A 15,166-nucleotide genomic window follows, 5' to 3' on the forward strand; every position below is an offset into this window, starting at 1 on the left:
AACATCACAGCCTGCATCCTGTGACGCCTGATTCAAAAACTAACATGTTTACGGAGGTGACAGTAGAACTTTTGGTTTGGTCACCACGTTGGTGCGGGCGTATAGGCGCCCCATCCTTTATTATAACAGCATAGCATTCGTCAGGAACCGCCTGAAGATGGCAGCGTGTACGTCTGCCGAAATATTTTGGAGAAATTACGACGCTACCCGATCGGATACCCGAGAACTGTCCAAATTAGAAATACGCCGGGAAAACTTCAGATCGCATATCAAGCTGACGTGTATTCATCAGTGAAAGGAAAAGTGACACGGGCTCGTTTGAGATGGTTTGGCTGTATCAGACTAATGGACGAGATAAGAATAGCAGAGCAAAGACTAGACACAGATGTGATTGGTAAAAGACCGGCAGGAAGACCAAGGAAGACTTGGCTGGACCAAAAGTGAAAGAAGATATGGGAACAAGGGGAGTATACAGTCCTGAAAGAAGAATGGTACGAAGACAGATGCAAGTGGTGAGGGCTCGTAAACCACGTCCAGTCAACTGGAGCGAAAAACCGATGATGATGATAACAAATAATGGAGTATTTGGTTGTTCGTACAGATCAAACACTGAACTGGAAGGGGGTCATTACTGCGTTGCTCCAGCAGCCCAGGTTCACCAACTTTTATACTTGCAATAATTGCTGGCTTTGGAAAGAAACAGTTCAACACGTTAACATATTTTGTTCATTTCCACTCATTAATACCTTACGGTATAACTTTTCGGGGAATTTTGTGACTTAGAGATGAGCCTTGCGTGGCTCGTGTTCCAGCCATCATGTATTTTACTCCCTGTTTTTAACGTACTTCCACCTCATTACGTTTGTTTAAATTACTACTGTCACTGAGGTGCTGCTTTGCCTGGCCGTGAGCGGCGTTTGCAGCTCGTATCGATATATCCCCTCTCGTAGTATCTTTGTTCGACTGCTATTACTTACCGCTCGTTGTCTATCGTAGGCGAGTTCAGATTGCGAGTTGGTCCGCAGTTCGTCGAGAGTTCACGTCGGGAGTTCGGATAGAGAGTTCGTGTCGCGAGTTCGGGTCTGCCAGTCAGTTGGAACGCGTCTGGAGCGCAGTCTGGACCTGGCGAGTCGAGGATTTGCAATGCGGCACTAGTGCTGTCGGGTTGGAGGAGCAGTGAGGTCTGCGTCGACATGGCTCCCCCGACCATTGCAGTCACGCATCACTTGAGCCGGGCCACGGTCTTGCTGGCTCGTCGGTCGGTCGTCCCACTGGACGACACGTTTTGGATCACCGATTGTTCATGAGTCGGCTGTGTGTGTGTGTGTGTGTGTGTGTGTGTGTGTGTGTGCATCGACTCCCAATTTGTCTTTGTGCGTGGTTAGTTATTGTTGGGTATCGTTCAGGTCTTCGTGCAAGTGTTTGTCAGGTTGTGTGTGAAGCTGGTGTCATTTCCACTGACAACCTGTTTTAAATGTTGTCGGCGTACTGGCTCTGAGAGGTCGGTCGCCCATCGGGCGACGTGTAACTGGTTCTCTGAGCGCTTCTGGGCCCATTCAATTACCATCTTGTGGATCTTGGGTCGGTCCTTTCCTGGTGCAGGGATGTTGTTTAGCCAGTGGGCGTGTTTTCCTCTGCATGGTTGGGTCCGAGACAGTATTTCCGCCGTCGTGTGTCTGGAAGTGAGTGGGAGACGCACCAGCAGTGCAGCCGCGACGGAGCAGCAGTCGGGGACGGACCAGCAGGCAGTCGGTCGGTTGGTGCGAACCAGGGAAGAAGTCTCCGCGCCATGTAGTCACTAGGTCCGTTGCCGGTCCCTGCGCACCTCGGAGCGCTTGTGGAGCTGTCCGATCGCTACGAGCTTGGTGGTTCACCGACCCAGGACGTCAAAGTTGAGTAGTAATTTCAACTAGCCAAGCCACGTCCAGTCATGTCGTGTGCTTCTTAACTTTCGTGTGTTTGAGTTCTCATGTACCGATTGGTGGCAAGCAAGTCGTTGTGTCGGTCGGTCCGTGGCTGTCCCTTCGTTGGGCTCAGCACCTGTCTCGCCTACGTGAACGAGGGCAGACCGAACTCCCTAGAGGCTTTCTGAAATGTTCAAATGTGTGTGAAATCTTATGGGTTTTACTGCTGAGGTCATCAGTCCCTAAGCTTACACACTACTTAAACTAAATTATCCTAAGGTCAAACACACACACACACACATGCCCGAGGGAGGACTCCAACGTCCGCCGCGACCAGCCGCACAGTCCATGACTGCACCGTCTAAGACCGCTCAGATAATCCCGCGCGGCAGGCTTTCTGAGTGCCACCGGTGTTTAATTATGTGTTGTCAGCTACTTCAAATTTTAGGCTTATGGATATTTGTTTTGGTTTTCTTAAATTTTGCAAAATTAATTTTTTAAATTTATCTTTCAAGCTTAAACATTGTGACCTTCTGCATTTATGGTAATATACTTCAAAAATTTTGAAGTTTAATTGTGGTACTCATCCATTGGTATTGCACCTTGCATATGTTGCTTCTTTAAATTATTTTATTGCTATCTTGATTGGATTTTTATCTGGTTGATTTTAAGATTTCTTGTTGTTAAACATGCTGGCCTTCTCCCTTTAAAGGTCTATGGTAATATATTCTAAAATTTTGGAAATTAGTTGTGGCCCTCAGCCATTTGCGTATGTTGTTTTTTTGAATTATTTTATTGCTATCTTGATTGGATTTTCATCTTGTTAAGATTTCTTGTTGGAGGCCTTCAGCCGTGAAAGAGTTGCTAAATTACAACAAATGACAATTACAAGCAGAAACTGATCTGAACCCTCGGCCCTTTCCACAATCCGATTACGTGATCTGTCCAGCGGGTTTACCGGGCGTTTCAAGAGAGAAATTGTTCATAGCAGAAAATTGAGCAGTGAGAGTAATAAGAGGGTTGCATTCAATCAATAATGCAATATTTTCTTTTCTCAGCTAATTTCGGTTGAAAAAAAAAATGTCGAATTTTTGTGGGAAATTGTGGAATACTCCCGCTTCAGCTCCTGTAGTTACATGAGGTTCCGATAGCCAGCGGCGTTATACGTAGCCTTCAAAATGGCGCTATGTCACGGAGGTGCGATCCAATTAGTAAGCTGCCTCTGAGTTTCTTTTAGCGGAAAACCAGAGCCTCGGAGATATTCATAGGCTCATGCAGCCCGTTTTTGGGGACCTGGCAGTGTACAGAAGCACCGTGAGTCGTTGGACGAAGTGACTGTCATCACTGTAACAAGGTCACCAAAACCAGTCTGATCTCGCGAGTACCAGTCGGCAGCACGCAGCTATGAGACCTGCAGTGCTGGAACGTGCGGACACTCTCATTCGATGTGATCGACGAGTAACAATCAGACACCTCGCTGCACAACTGGACGTCTTTGTTGGTAGTGGTGACACACTCGTCCGACAGTTGGGGTACTCAGAGGTGTGTGTCCGCCGGGTTCCCTCGCCGCATAACGGAAGACCATAAGAGCAACGAAGGACCATCTCTGTGGAATTGCTTGCGCTTTACGAGGCTGACAGTGACAAGTTTTTGCGAACATCTTCACAAGCAATGAAACATGGATTGTTCACTTCGAACCGGGACAAAACAGCGATCCGTGGAATGGAACCACACTACCACTCCACCGTAGAGAAAGTTCAAAACCGCACGCTCAACCGGTAAAGTCATGGCGTTGGTTCTCTGCGACATGGAAGGGTTTATTCTGTGGGGTCTTGCCCACTCGTCTCGTATAGGGCGCCTGAAGGATGCTGGCGTTTTTGGAATGATATAGAACAATTCAAGCAAATACACTACAGGCCATTAAAATTGCTACACCACGAAAATGACGTGCTAAGGACGCGAAATTTAACCGACAAGAAGAAGATGCTGTGATATGCAAATGATTAGCTTTTCAGAGCATTCACATAAGGTTTGCGCCGGTGGCGACACGTACAACGTGCTGACATGAGCAACGTTTCCAGCCGATTTCTCCTACACAAACAGCAGTTGACCGGCGTTGCCCGGTGAAACGTTCTTGTGATGCCTCGTGTAAGGAGGAGAAATGTGTACCATCACGTTTCGGGCTTTCATAAAGGTCGGATTATAACCTATGGCGATTGCGGTTTATCGTATCGCGACATTGCTGCTCGCGTTGGTCGAGATCCAATGACTGTTAGCAGAATATGGAATCGGTGGGTTCAGGAGGGTAATACGGAAAGCCGTGCTGGATCCCAACGGCCTCGTATCACTAGCAGTCGAGATGACAGGCATCTTATCCGCATGGCTGTAACGGATCGTGCAGCCACGTCTCGATCCCTGAGTCAACAGGTGGGGACGTTTGCAAGACAACAACCATCTGCACGAACAGTTCGTTTGCAGCAGCATGGACTATCAGCTCGGAGACCGTAGCTGCGGTTACCCTTGACGCTGCATCACAGACAGGAGCGCCTGCGATGATGTACTCAAACGATGAACCTGGGTGCACGAATGGGAAAACGTTATTTTTTCGGATGAATCCAGGTTCTGTTTACAGCATCATGATGGTCGCATCCGCTTTTGGCGACATTGCGGTGAACGCACATTGGAAGCGTGTATTCGTCATCGCCATACTGGCGTATCACCCGGCATGATGGTATGGTGTGCCATTGGTTACACGTCTCGGTCACATCTTGTTCGCATTGACGGCACTTTAAACAGTGGTCGTTAGCACTTTAAACAGTGGACGTTACATTTCAGATGTGTTACGACCCGCGGTTCTACCCTTCATTCGATCCCGGAGAAACCCTACATTTCACCAGGATAATGCACGACCGCATGTTGCAGGTCCTGTACGGGCCTTTCTGGATACAGAAAATGTTCGACTGCTGCTCTGGCTAGCACATTCTCCAGATCTCTCACCAATTGAAAACGTCTGCTCAACGGTGGCCGAGCAACTGGCTCTTCACAATACGCCAGTCACTACTCTTGATGAAATGTGGTACCGTGTTGAAGCTGCATGGGCAGCTGTACCTGTACACGCCATTCAAGCTCTGTTTGACTCAATGCCCACGCGTATGAAGGCCGTTATTACTGCCAGAGGTGGTTGTTCTGGGTACTGATTTCTCAGGATCTATGCACCCAAATTGCGTGAAAATGTAATCACATATCGGTTCTAGTACACTATATTAGTCCAATGAATACCCGTTTATCATCTGCATTTCTTCTTGGTGCAGCAATTTTAATGGCCAGTAGTGTAACATTAATAGTCTTACTTCAATAAAACAGACTGTCAGTACTTTACTTCTGAATTACATGAAGTGTCGCAAGCGATGGGTGACATGCAAACAGTAACGTTCTTCGCTATGGACAGTATCAAATGCAGCAGTGGATATGGATCACTAATAACTGTTCTGCGACTGCCGTCTACAACTGTGCGAATACTATGCACTAATGTCCGAATACTGAGCCGATACTGAGCGGCTGAGGCTGTCTGGAGCGGCCCCTATATTCTCCTCTTGTAGAGGCCGCTCCTGTCGTGGTGCGGTCCTAATCAGAGCATCATTGGCCGACGTCGTTTCACCGCCTTCTCTTCTCTTGCTTTCTTGATCTTCGTTCCGGTGCTTGTGGTTATGCCGGTACAGTAGGAGTAATCCACTAAATTACAGGCCCATATCGTTAACGTCGATATGCAGCAGCATTTTAGAACATATATTGTGTTCGAACATATTGAATTACCTCGAAGAAAACGGTCTACTGACACACTGTAAACATGGGTTTAGAAAAGATCGTTCCTGTGAAAGACGACTATATCTTTATTCACAGGAAGTGCTGAGTGCTATTGACAAGGGATTACATATCGATTCCGTATTTCTGGATTTCCAGAAGGCTTTTGACACTGTACCACACAAGCGGCTCGTAGTGAAATTGCGTGCTTATGGAATATCGTCTCACTTATGTGACCGGATCTGTGATTTCCTGTCAGAGAGGTCACAGTTCGTTGTAACTGACGGAAACTCATCGAGTAAAACAGAAGTGATTTCTGGGGTTCCCCAAGGTAGTGTTATAGGCCCTTTGCTGTTCCTTATCTATACAAACGATTTAGGAGACAATCTGAGCAGCCGTCTTCGGTTGTTTGCAGATGACGCTGGGGTGTAAAGTTAGTTCGCCTCCACGTGGTGCACCCTGGGTAACGCTAAACGAGCTAACACAACTGGCGGCAGACCGAACGAAGAATTCCTGCCCCACATCACAGTGAAACAGAACGATAGACAAAGCGCTATGCAAGATACATACAACGGTCCTTTTAGGGACCAACTGTCTAAGGATCTCGGACCTTGCTTCCGAATCTGCCATTTCAACATTGAGGCCATAAGCAGAGCAAAATGTCAAGTATTGCAGAGAATTTTACACGATAACGACATTGACGTGGTAGCCATACAGGAAACTTATGCTGAAAATAGAGCCCAACTTGAAGCTAGAGGAAGGATACTGGGATATGATCTACTTGGATGTGGATGGATGGATATGGTGGTATGGGCGCTCAACAGTGACCTACTTGGAGCCACGTACGACAGACACTATGGCGTTGCGACATATGTGCCTGGGGACATAGGGAATGCCTTTATAGTTGAAGCCTCCATTGCAAATGATATCCATGAAGTTGTCATCAAAATAGGAGAAGTAACAGTAACTAACATCTATAACCTCCTGCTACCACATGTCCGGCTGAAGCGATAAAGATCCACCCACACCCGAACGTATACGTTGGGGACTATAATAGTCACCACGAAATGTGCAAATACAGCACGAATGATAGCAATGGAGACATGCTGGTCGATTAGTCCGAGGAACAAAATACATATCTGGTCTTTGATGCCAAGGACCGAGGGACATTCAGATCAGCCGCATGGAACTGCGACTATAACCCGGATCTGTGCTTTCTTTCGAGGGATACAAACGATAAACCACTGACAGCCTCTAGAAGGGTACTGACGGACTTCCCTCATAGCCAGCACCGCCCTGTGCTTATTAACATCGGTATATCCATCCCGATAATAAGGTCTTACCCTCGACCAAGGTGGAATTTTACAAAAGCTGACTGGACAAAATTGTCTGAACAACTTGGTTATACGTTGAGCTGGATCCCTCCAACCAGCAAGAGCTATGAGAGGTTTGTGGGAGCGGTCATTACCTCGGCGAAAACAGCGATCCCAAGAGGATACCGCAAAAAATACATTCCCGGTTGGACTGGGATATGCGATGACCTGTACGCGGAGTTTCTCAAGAATGGCGACCGGAAAATAGCGGATGAACTATTACATAACATAGACTTTATTAGAAGGTAAAAATGGGAGAATACTGTTGAAAATCTAGACTTTTCAAAGTCAAGCCGACAAGCCTGGTCCCTACTGGGTAAACTTGGAGGCGCAAATCCACCTGAACATAGAAAGGACAAAATATCTCCCAACAAGGTTGCATCCCGCATAGTTTCCGCGTCTAGAGCCTCACGAGATAGAAAGCACATAACAAAAGTGAAGAAGGACTTAAAAATATCAAAAAGGACCCGTACAATGGAATCAGAATATTCATCAGATATTCGTATCGAGGACGTTACCAATGCCCTGAAGAAGGTTGAACCAGGCAAAGCTCCGGGTTCGATGGTACCCACCCTGAGTTCCTCATACATGTCGGAGCCTACACAAAACAATGGCTGGCTAACGTCTTTACGGGCATTCTCCAAGTGGGTAACATTCCTCCCTCACTTAAACGAGCAAAGATCATCGCAGCCCTGAAACCTGGTAAACCAGGCGATAGACCAGAGAGTTACTGCCCCATTGCCCTTCTCAGTATCGTCTATAAATTACTAGAAAGACTGCTCCTCAACAGAATAGGCCAAACTATACTCAAAAAACACCCTATCGAACAAGCAGGATTCCGTCCCTATCGCTGCTGTACAGATCAAGTCCTATCACTGACAACATATATAGAGACGGGGTTGCAGCAGAAACATAAAGTAGATGCAGCATTCATAGACATAACAGCAGCCTATGACACAGTTTGGAAACAGGGACCCATGTACAAATTAATCTTTGCCGTCCCCTGCAAGAAGATAATCAACCTCATTGACGATATGTTGTCAAATAGAACCTTCCAAGTAATATTGAGGAATGAGAGAAGTAAACAGATGAAACTCAATAATTGACTCCCACAAGGCTCTGTCCTTGCGCCCCTTCTTTTCAGCCTTTACATCGCTGACATTCCTGCAACCAGATCGCGCAAATTTGGTTATGCTGACGGCTGGGCTCTGGCAACAGCGCACAGAAATGTAGAAACTGCCGAAGATATCCTTACGAGTGACCAAGGGATTCTCAGCGACTACTTTAGAAAATGGAGGCTACAACCTAGTGCTACAAAGAAGGAAGTATCTGCCTTCCATTTGAACAACAAAATGGCGAACAGAGAACTACATGTTTATCTAGACGGGAAATTACTAAATCACAACAAGCACCCAGTTTACCTTGTGGTTACCCTAGATAGGACACTAACATTCAAAGAGCACCTGACGAAAACTGCAGCGAAACTTAAAACACGCACCAACATATCGCAGAAGCTCTGTGGCACCACTTTGGGCTCCACAGCCTCTACCTTAAGAACATCCGCACTTGGCTTGGTGTATCCAGTGCCAGAATACTGTGCCCCAGTGTGGCTCAACAGCAAACACACACACATGGTAGATAGCCAACTTGATGCAACAATGCGTATTATATCAGGCACAATCAGGCCAACTCTTACAGTGTGGCTGCCCGTTCTCAGTGACATAGCCCCTCCTAACCTGCGCCGAGAACCCTCAATTACAAATCCATGAAGATACTCACGACATCCAAGGAAACCGACTCCAGCCTAGGCATCCTCCACTAAAGACCGCACAGGCTCTGCACCAAACCAACTTTAAAATAAATGACCGATGGAAAGAGGAATGGGAGAGAAGAACAGCAGTAAACTGCCAAAGTATGCCATACATCTTCAGTAAACCAAAAGGATTTGATTGCCCTCGCAAAGTTTGGTCAACTCTTTATAGCATCAGAACCAACTGTGGAAGATGCGCCGACTCCTTACACAGATGGAGTAAACTTCCTTCGGCCACTTGCGACTGTGGCGCTGAGAGACAGACTGTCAAACATATCGTGCAGGAATGCCCACTAAGGTCATATGAGGGTCACCCACAGGATTTCCTAATGGCAACCCAAGAGGCAATCGACTATATATTATCTAAGCTGGACGTTTGTTTGTGATTGCTCTTCTGTGAGTGTAAATTTACAGTTGGTGGTGTCCTTATATACAAACTGTTATTTAGTGTGTTCTTTATACATATTTGATTTTTTTTTAATCGTGTTGTTTCTGTAATTTTTACTTTCATGTTATGAGCCATACGCTAAATAAAATAAATAATGCAGATGACGCTATCGTTTATCGACTAATAAAGTTATCAGAAGATCAAACCAAACTGAAAAACCATTTAGAAAAGATATCTGAATGGTGCGAAGATTGGCAGTTGACCGTAAATAACGAAAAGTGTAAGTGCTAAAAGGAATTCTTTAAACTTCAGTTACACGATAAATCAGTCTAATCTAAAAGCCGTAAATTCAACTTAGTACCTAATTATTACAATTACGAACAACTTAAATTGGAAGGAACACATAGAAAATGTTGTGGGGAAGGCTAACGAAAGGCTGCGTTTTATTGGCAGAACACTTAGAAAATGTAACAGACCTACTAAGGAGACTGCCTACACTACGCTTGTCCGTCCTCTTTTAGAATACTGCTGCGCGGTGTGGAACCCTTACCAGGTAGGACTGACGAAGTACACCGAAAAAGTTCAAAGAAAGGCAGCACGTTTTGTATTATCGCGAAATATGGGAGATTGCGTCACAGGAATGATACAGGATTTGGGCTAGACATCATTAAAAGAATGGTGTTTTTCGTTGCGACGGAATGTCCTCTCGAAATTCCAATCACCAACTTTCTCCTCCGAATGCGAAAATGTTTTGTCGACACCGACCTACGTAGGGAGGAACGATCGCCACGATAAAATAAGGGAAAGATGTAGGTGTTCGCTCTTTCCGCGCGTTATGCGAGACTGGAATACAGAGAATTGTGATGGGGGTTCGATGAACCCTCTGCCAGGCACTTAAATGTGATTTGCAGAGTATCCATGTAGATGTGTATGTAGATGTAGCATCGCTAGTGCGAAGCCCAGCTTGCACTGGACATGCGTTGGATAACGTGGGCTTCAGCGGCCGGTGTCATGATGACTAAAATTCTTATGGTTGTTGTACTGCTCATTGTATAAAATACTTTAACTATAAACTTAAAACCAACGTCTAGACCCTATTACAACGGCCTTCCTCATGGTGACTCAGTCTTCTCGGTCTTGTACTGCGTCATTCTATAAAATGCTTTAATTATAAACAACGTTTTGACCGTGTTACAAAGGCCTTCATCATGATCATTACAATCCTTCTGGATATTATACCGGGTCATTGAATAAAATACTTCAATAATATACCTAAAACCAACCTTCCGACCCTATTACAACCGCATTTTTCACTTTCAGAGGCGGGCTGCGAGATTTGTTACCGGTATGTGAGAACAATACTCAGGTGTTGTGGAGATGTTTCGGGGACTGAAATGGGAATTCCAGAAGGGAATGCGACGTTCTTTTCGAGGAACACTATTGAAAAAATTTAGAGAACCGGATGGAAGCTGATGGCAGAATCGTTCCACTGCTGTCAGCATACATTGTGCGTAAGGACCACGAAGATAAGATACGAGAAATTATGGCTAATACGGAGGCCTATAGACAATCCTTCTTCACCCTCTTTTCCCCTCTTTTTATTTGCAAGAGGAACAGGAAAGGAAAGACTAGTAGCGCAGCGCGGGATTAGCCGAGCGGTCTCAGGCGCTGCAGTCATGGACTGTGCAGCTGGTCCCGGCGGAGGTTCGAGCCCTCCCTCGGGCATGTGTGTGTGTGTTTGTCCTTATGATAATTTAGGTTAAGTAGTGTGTAAGCTTAGGAACTGGTGACCTTAGCAGTTACGTCCCATAAAATTTCACACACATTTCAACATTTCTTTTTTGACTAGTAGCGATGCAGGCTACCCTCCGCCTCGCACCATATGGCGGCTTACGGAATATATACGTAAATGTAGATGTAGGTATGTAAAACCATTGGGATGCAAGAAAAATGGAAAGCAGATACACTGTCATTCGCAGACGATATTGTGACATTATCGGAATCATTAAAAGAGGCAACTAACAAAACCATCCAGCTCCAGAGCGTAGGGTCTGAAACAGAATTAGACATCTCTATCGAGAAAGAGTATATGACCAAAATCGAGACAGCGCCTGGATGGATGACATTAGGAAGAGCGAAAATTCTTAAGACAGAGATAATTTAAATGCCTAGGAGAAAGGGTAGAAGCTGGTTTGACACAAAAGAAACTATGGAACCACGAATAAACAAGGCGAATTTAGCGTACAAACTCCTGACAACATTAATAAGCCATTACCCGACAGTGATCGGTCCTGAAAGCTCATACGCGGATGAACGTCTTGAACCTTATAAGAAAAGGACTACTTACGAGTGAAAAACCTGTGGAACGAAGAACTGTCAAGCGGATATTTGCAGCTCAGTAGACAGAGACTGGTCAATACAGAAGACGATCGAACCAGAAGGTGTATACCCAGGTGTAGAGGATCTTGAGCATCAACCGAAAAAGAAGGGATATGCTCTTCGGACACGTCCTTATAACGGGAAAGTGGAGGTTGCCTCAATGAAGCTTCTTGCGATAAATACAACCAAAGGTACGAGAAAACGGAAACAGAGATTTTCATATCTTCTTCTTCTTCCATTTAAAGGCGTGGATGTTGGCCCGTGCCGAAATCAAAGCAATTTAACAAAACTCTTGCCCCTGTCTTTCACTGGCCGTCCTATATCATGTTTTCCAGATTGGTTGAAATGTAATGTTGGATATGGCTGGCACTCAAGTGGCACCCTCTGATATGGTCATACCACTTTTTTTTTTTTTGGTGGTGTCTAATCTCCGCTTTCACTGTTGTTTTTACGTCTTAGATATTGTCATATATCTAAGTTCGGCAGACTGTCTCTTTACGTTAGTACAAGAAGTGGCCTCAGAAACCTCATCTCAACTGCTTCAATTCTTCTTTCATTTCTTTTTCTCAGTATCCACTTTTCACTACCTCACCCAAGAGCAGGCTTAGCCACCACGTTGTGCAGACTTTGTGTTCTCTCTTTCCTCATAGTTCTACTAAGACAACTCTTTATACAACCATTTATAGCATTATATTACTGTACATTTTGAACCACATCTATATTACTTTTGTATATTGAGATCTCTGTCTCTATATATGTAAAGGAATTTATCTGTTCTTTTATTTTCTTGTTTTACACTATTTTTGCTCCTTATTTACTTCCCTTCCACTGTCAACACTTTTCTTTTATTTGCAGGTATAACCACCTGGTAAGTATGTAAAACGTAATTCAATTTCTGCACATTTTCTTATGAAGATCTTACGCTGCCTGCTAGGAGAACTTCGTTGCCTGCAAATAAAATGATGTTGATAAATGTGTTCCTTCCCAGATCCAGCTTCTTGGAGTTAGAGAATTCCTTTCTTCCAAAGCTTTGTTGATATATTTTCAGAAGAATTGGTGAGAGACCACATCCTCGTTACAGTCAATAACTCTTCGTTTACACTAATCTTAGTGTTATCGTATAGGGATTTACTGGCTTCCAGAAGATTTAGGAGTACATATAGTCCGTGAGTATGTCACATAATTTCATGCTTCATAAAGTATCGTAGGCCTTCTCATAATTTAGGAAGAGCAGAAATAGTGGCTTTCTGAATTGTCTTCCATTCTCTGTTAGTCGTTTTAACACATATGTTGCATCCGCAAAGGAGCCGCATTTCTCCTCTCTTAAAAACGTTTCTGCTATTGGCTGGAGTTTTCCTCCTGCTGATAGATGGATAGACTTTATAAGCAGCTTTTTAAATGGATAGACCCCTGTAATTCTGACACTCTGTTTTTTCTCCACTCTTTTATATACTTACAACCAGCGCCTGATTTATAGACTGAAGCGCCAAAGAGGCTGGTATATACATGCGTATTCAAATACAGATATGTAAACAGGCAGAATACGGTGCTGCGGTCGGCGCAGTTGTTAGATTGGTTACTGCTGCTACAAAGGTAGGTTATCAAGGTTTAAGTGGGTTTGAACGTGGGGTTGTAGGCGGCGCACGGGCGATGAGACACAACATCTCTGAGGTAGCGATGAAGTGTGGATTTTCCCGTACAACCATTTCACGAGTGTGCCGTGAATATCAGGAATCCGTTAAAACATCAAATCTCCGACAACAATGAGGCCAGAAAAACATAGTACAAGCATGGGACCAACGACGACTGAAGAGAATCATTCAACTTGACAGAAGTGCCACCCTTCCGCAAATTGCTGCAGATTGCAATGCTGGGTCATCAACAAGTGACAGCGTGCGAACCATTCGACGAAATATCATCGATATGGGATTCCTGAGCACGACACAAAGCTTTACACCTCACCTGGGCCCGTCAACACCGATATTGGGCTGTTGATGACTGGAAAGAAGTTGCCTGGTCGGACGAGTCTCGTTTCAAATTGTATCGAGCGGATGGACGTGTACGGGTATGGAGAGAACCTCATGAATCCATGGATCCTGGATGTCAGCAGGGGACTGTTCAAGCTGGTGGAGGCTCTGTAATGGCGCGGGGGAGCGTGCAGCTGGAGTGATACGTCTAGACACGACTCTGGCAGGTGACACGTACGTAAACATCCTGTCTCATCACCTGCATCCATTCATATCCATTGTGGATTCCGACGGCCTTGTGCAATTCCAGCAGGACAATGCGAAACCACGTAAGTCCAGAATTGCTACAGAGTGACGCCACAAACACACTTCTGAGTTTAACATTTCCGCTGGCCACCATGCTCCCCAGACATGAAACTTACTTAAGCATATCTGGGATGCCTTGCAACGTGCTGTTCAGTAGAGATCTCTACCCCCTCGTCCTCTTGCGGAATTATCGACAACCCTGCAGGATTCATGGTGTCACTTCCCTCCAGCACTACTACAGACATTCGTCGAGTCCATTCCATGTCGTGTTGCAGCACTTCTGAGTGCTTGCGGGGGCCCTACACGACGTTAGGCAGGTGTACCAGTTTCTTTGGCTCTTCAGTGTATAAAAGAAAGGTACCCGTACGATGACCTTCCAGAGGGAGAGAGATATTTTTGAAATTTAGATTTTTTAAATCGTTATTTTGGTGAAACACAGTGCGGATACATCATTTGAATTGGTAAGAAATAAAGTTTTATCGCACCAGATCTCAAAATCTACGGTTATGATTTTTTTTCGCCAGGGGGATACCGGTGCGCACAGTCACAAATCAAACACTGCTTATAATTTTTTGCTACCTTTCATTGCCCATGAAATTTTTGCCGAGCAACAAATATCATTCATAAACTGGATAAATAACTTTTTACATCTAATACTGGCATCTTTTTAAAAGTTCTGGATTTATTGTATCTGTACCCATAATCTTTCAATAGCTGCTTGTAGTGCTGCAACCGTTCATTTTCTTTGTCAAGGGTTTCCAGCAGAGACTTAGATTCAGGTCATGAAAATCATGCACAAAGACGATTTTGAAGCATGAGACTGAAAGAATACTCCACAAAGATGAAGACCAGAAGTAAAGGAGCTGGTCCGAATAAGCGCAGTCCTCAGAAGGCCAAAACTAACGGAAGAAGAAGCAGAAGAAGAAGAAGAAAAAGTAGTAACATGTATCCAATTAACAAGCAAGGGAACGGCTGCTGAAATCCGCGTTCGTCCGTCCATATTTATGTTTTCCGTGGATTTCAAATACGTTTAAGGTAAGTTAACAGGACACCACCGATTTCCTTGTTCAGGAGTGATCTTGTCATCGACGGAGCAGTTAAACCTAATTATCCTTTCATGCACTAACGTGAAGCACAGCAAAGTTATAACGCGTGAAGAGAGATATTCAGCAGAATACATTAATAACAAATATGATGTGATTACGCGATGATGTCAAGCGAAATTAATATTACGTAGA

This window comes from Schistocerca piceifrons, chromosome 3, assembly GCF_021461385.2.
Source record: "Schistocerca piceifrons isolate TAMUIC-IGC-003096 chromosome 3, iqSchPice1.1, whole genome shotgun sequence".
NCBI classification, from domain to species: Eukaryota; Metazoa; Arthropoda; class Insecta; order Orthoptera; family Acrididae; genus Schistocerca; species Schistocerca piceifrons.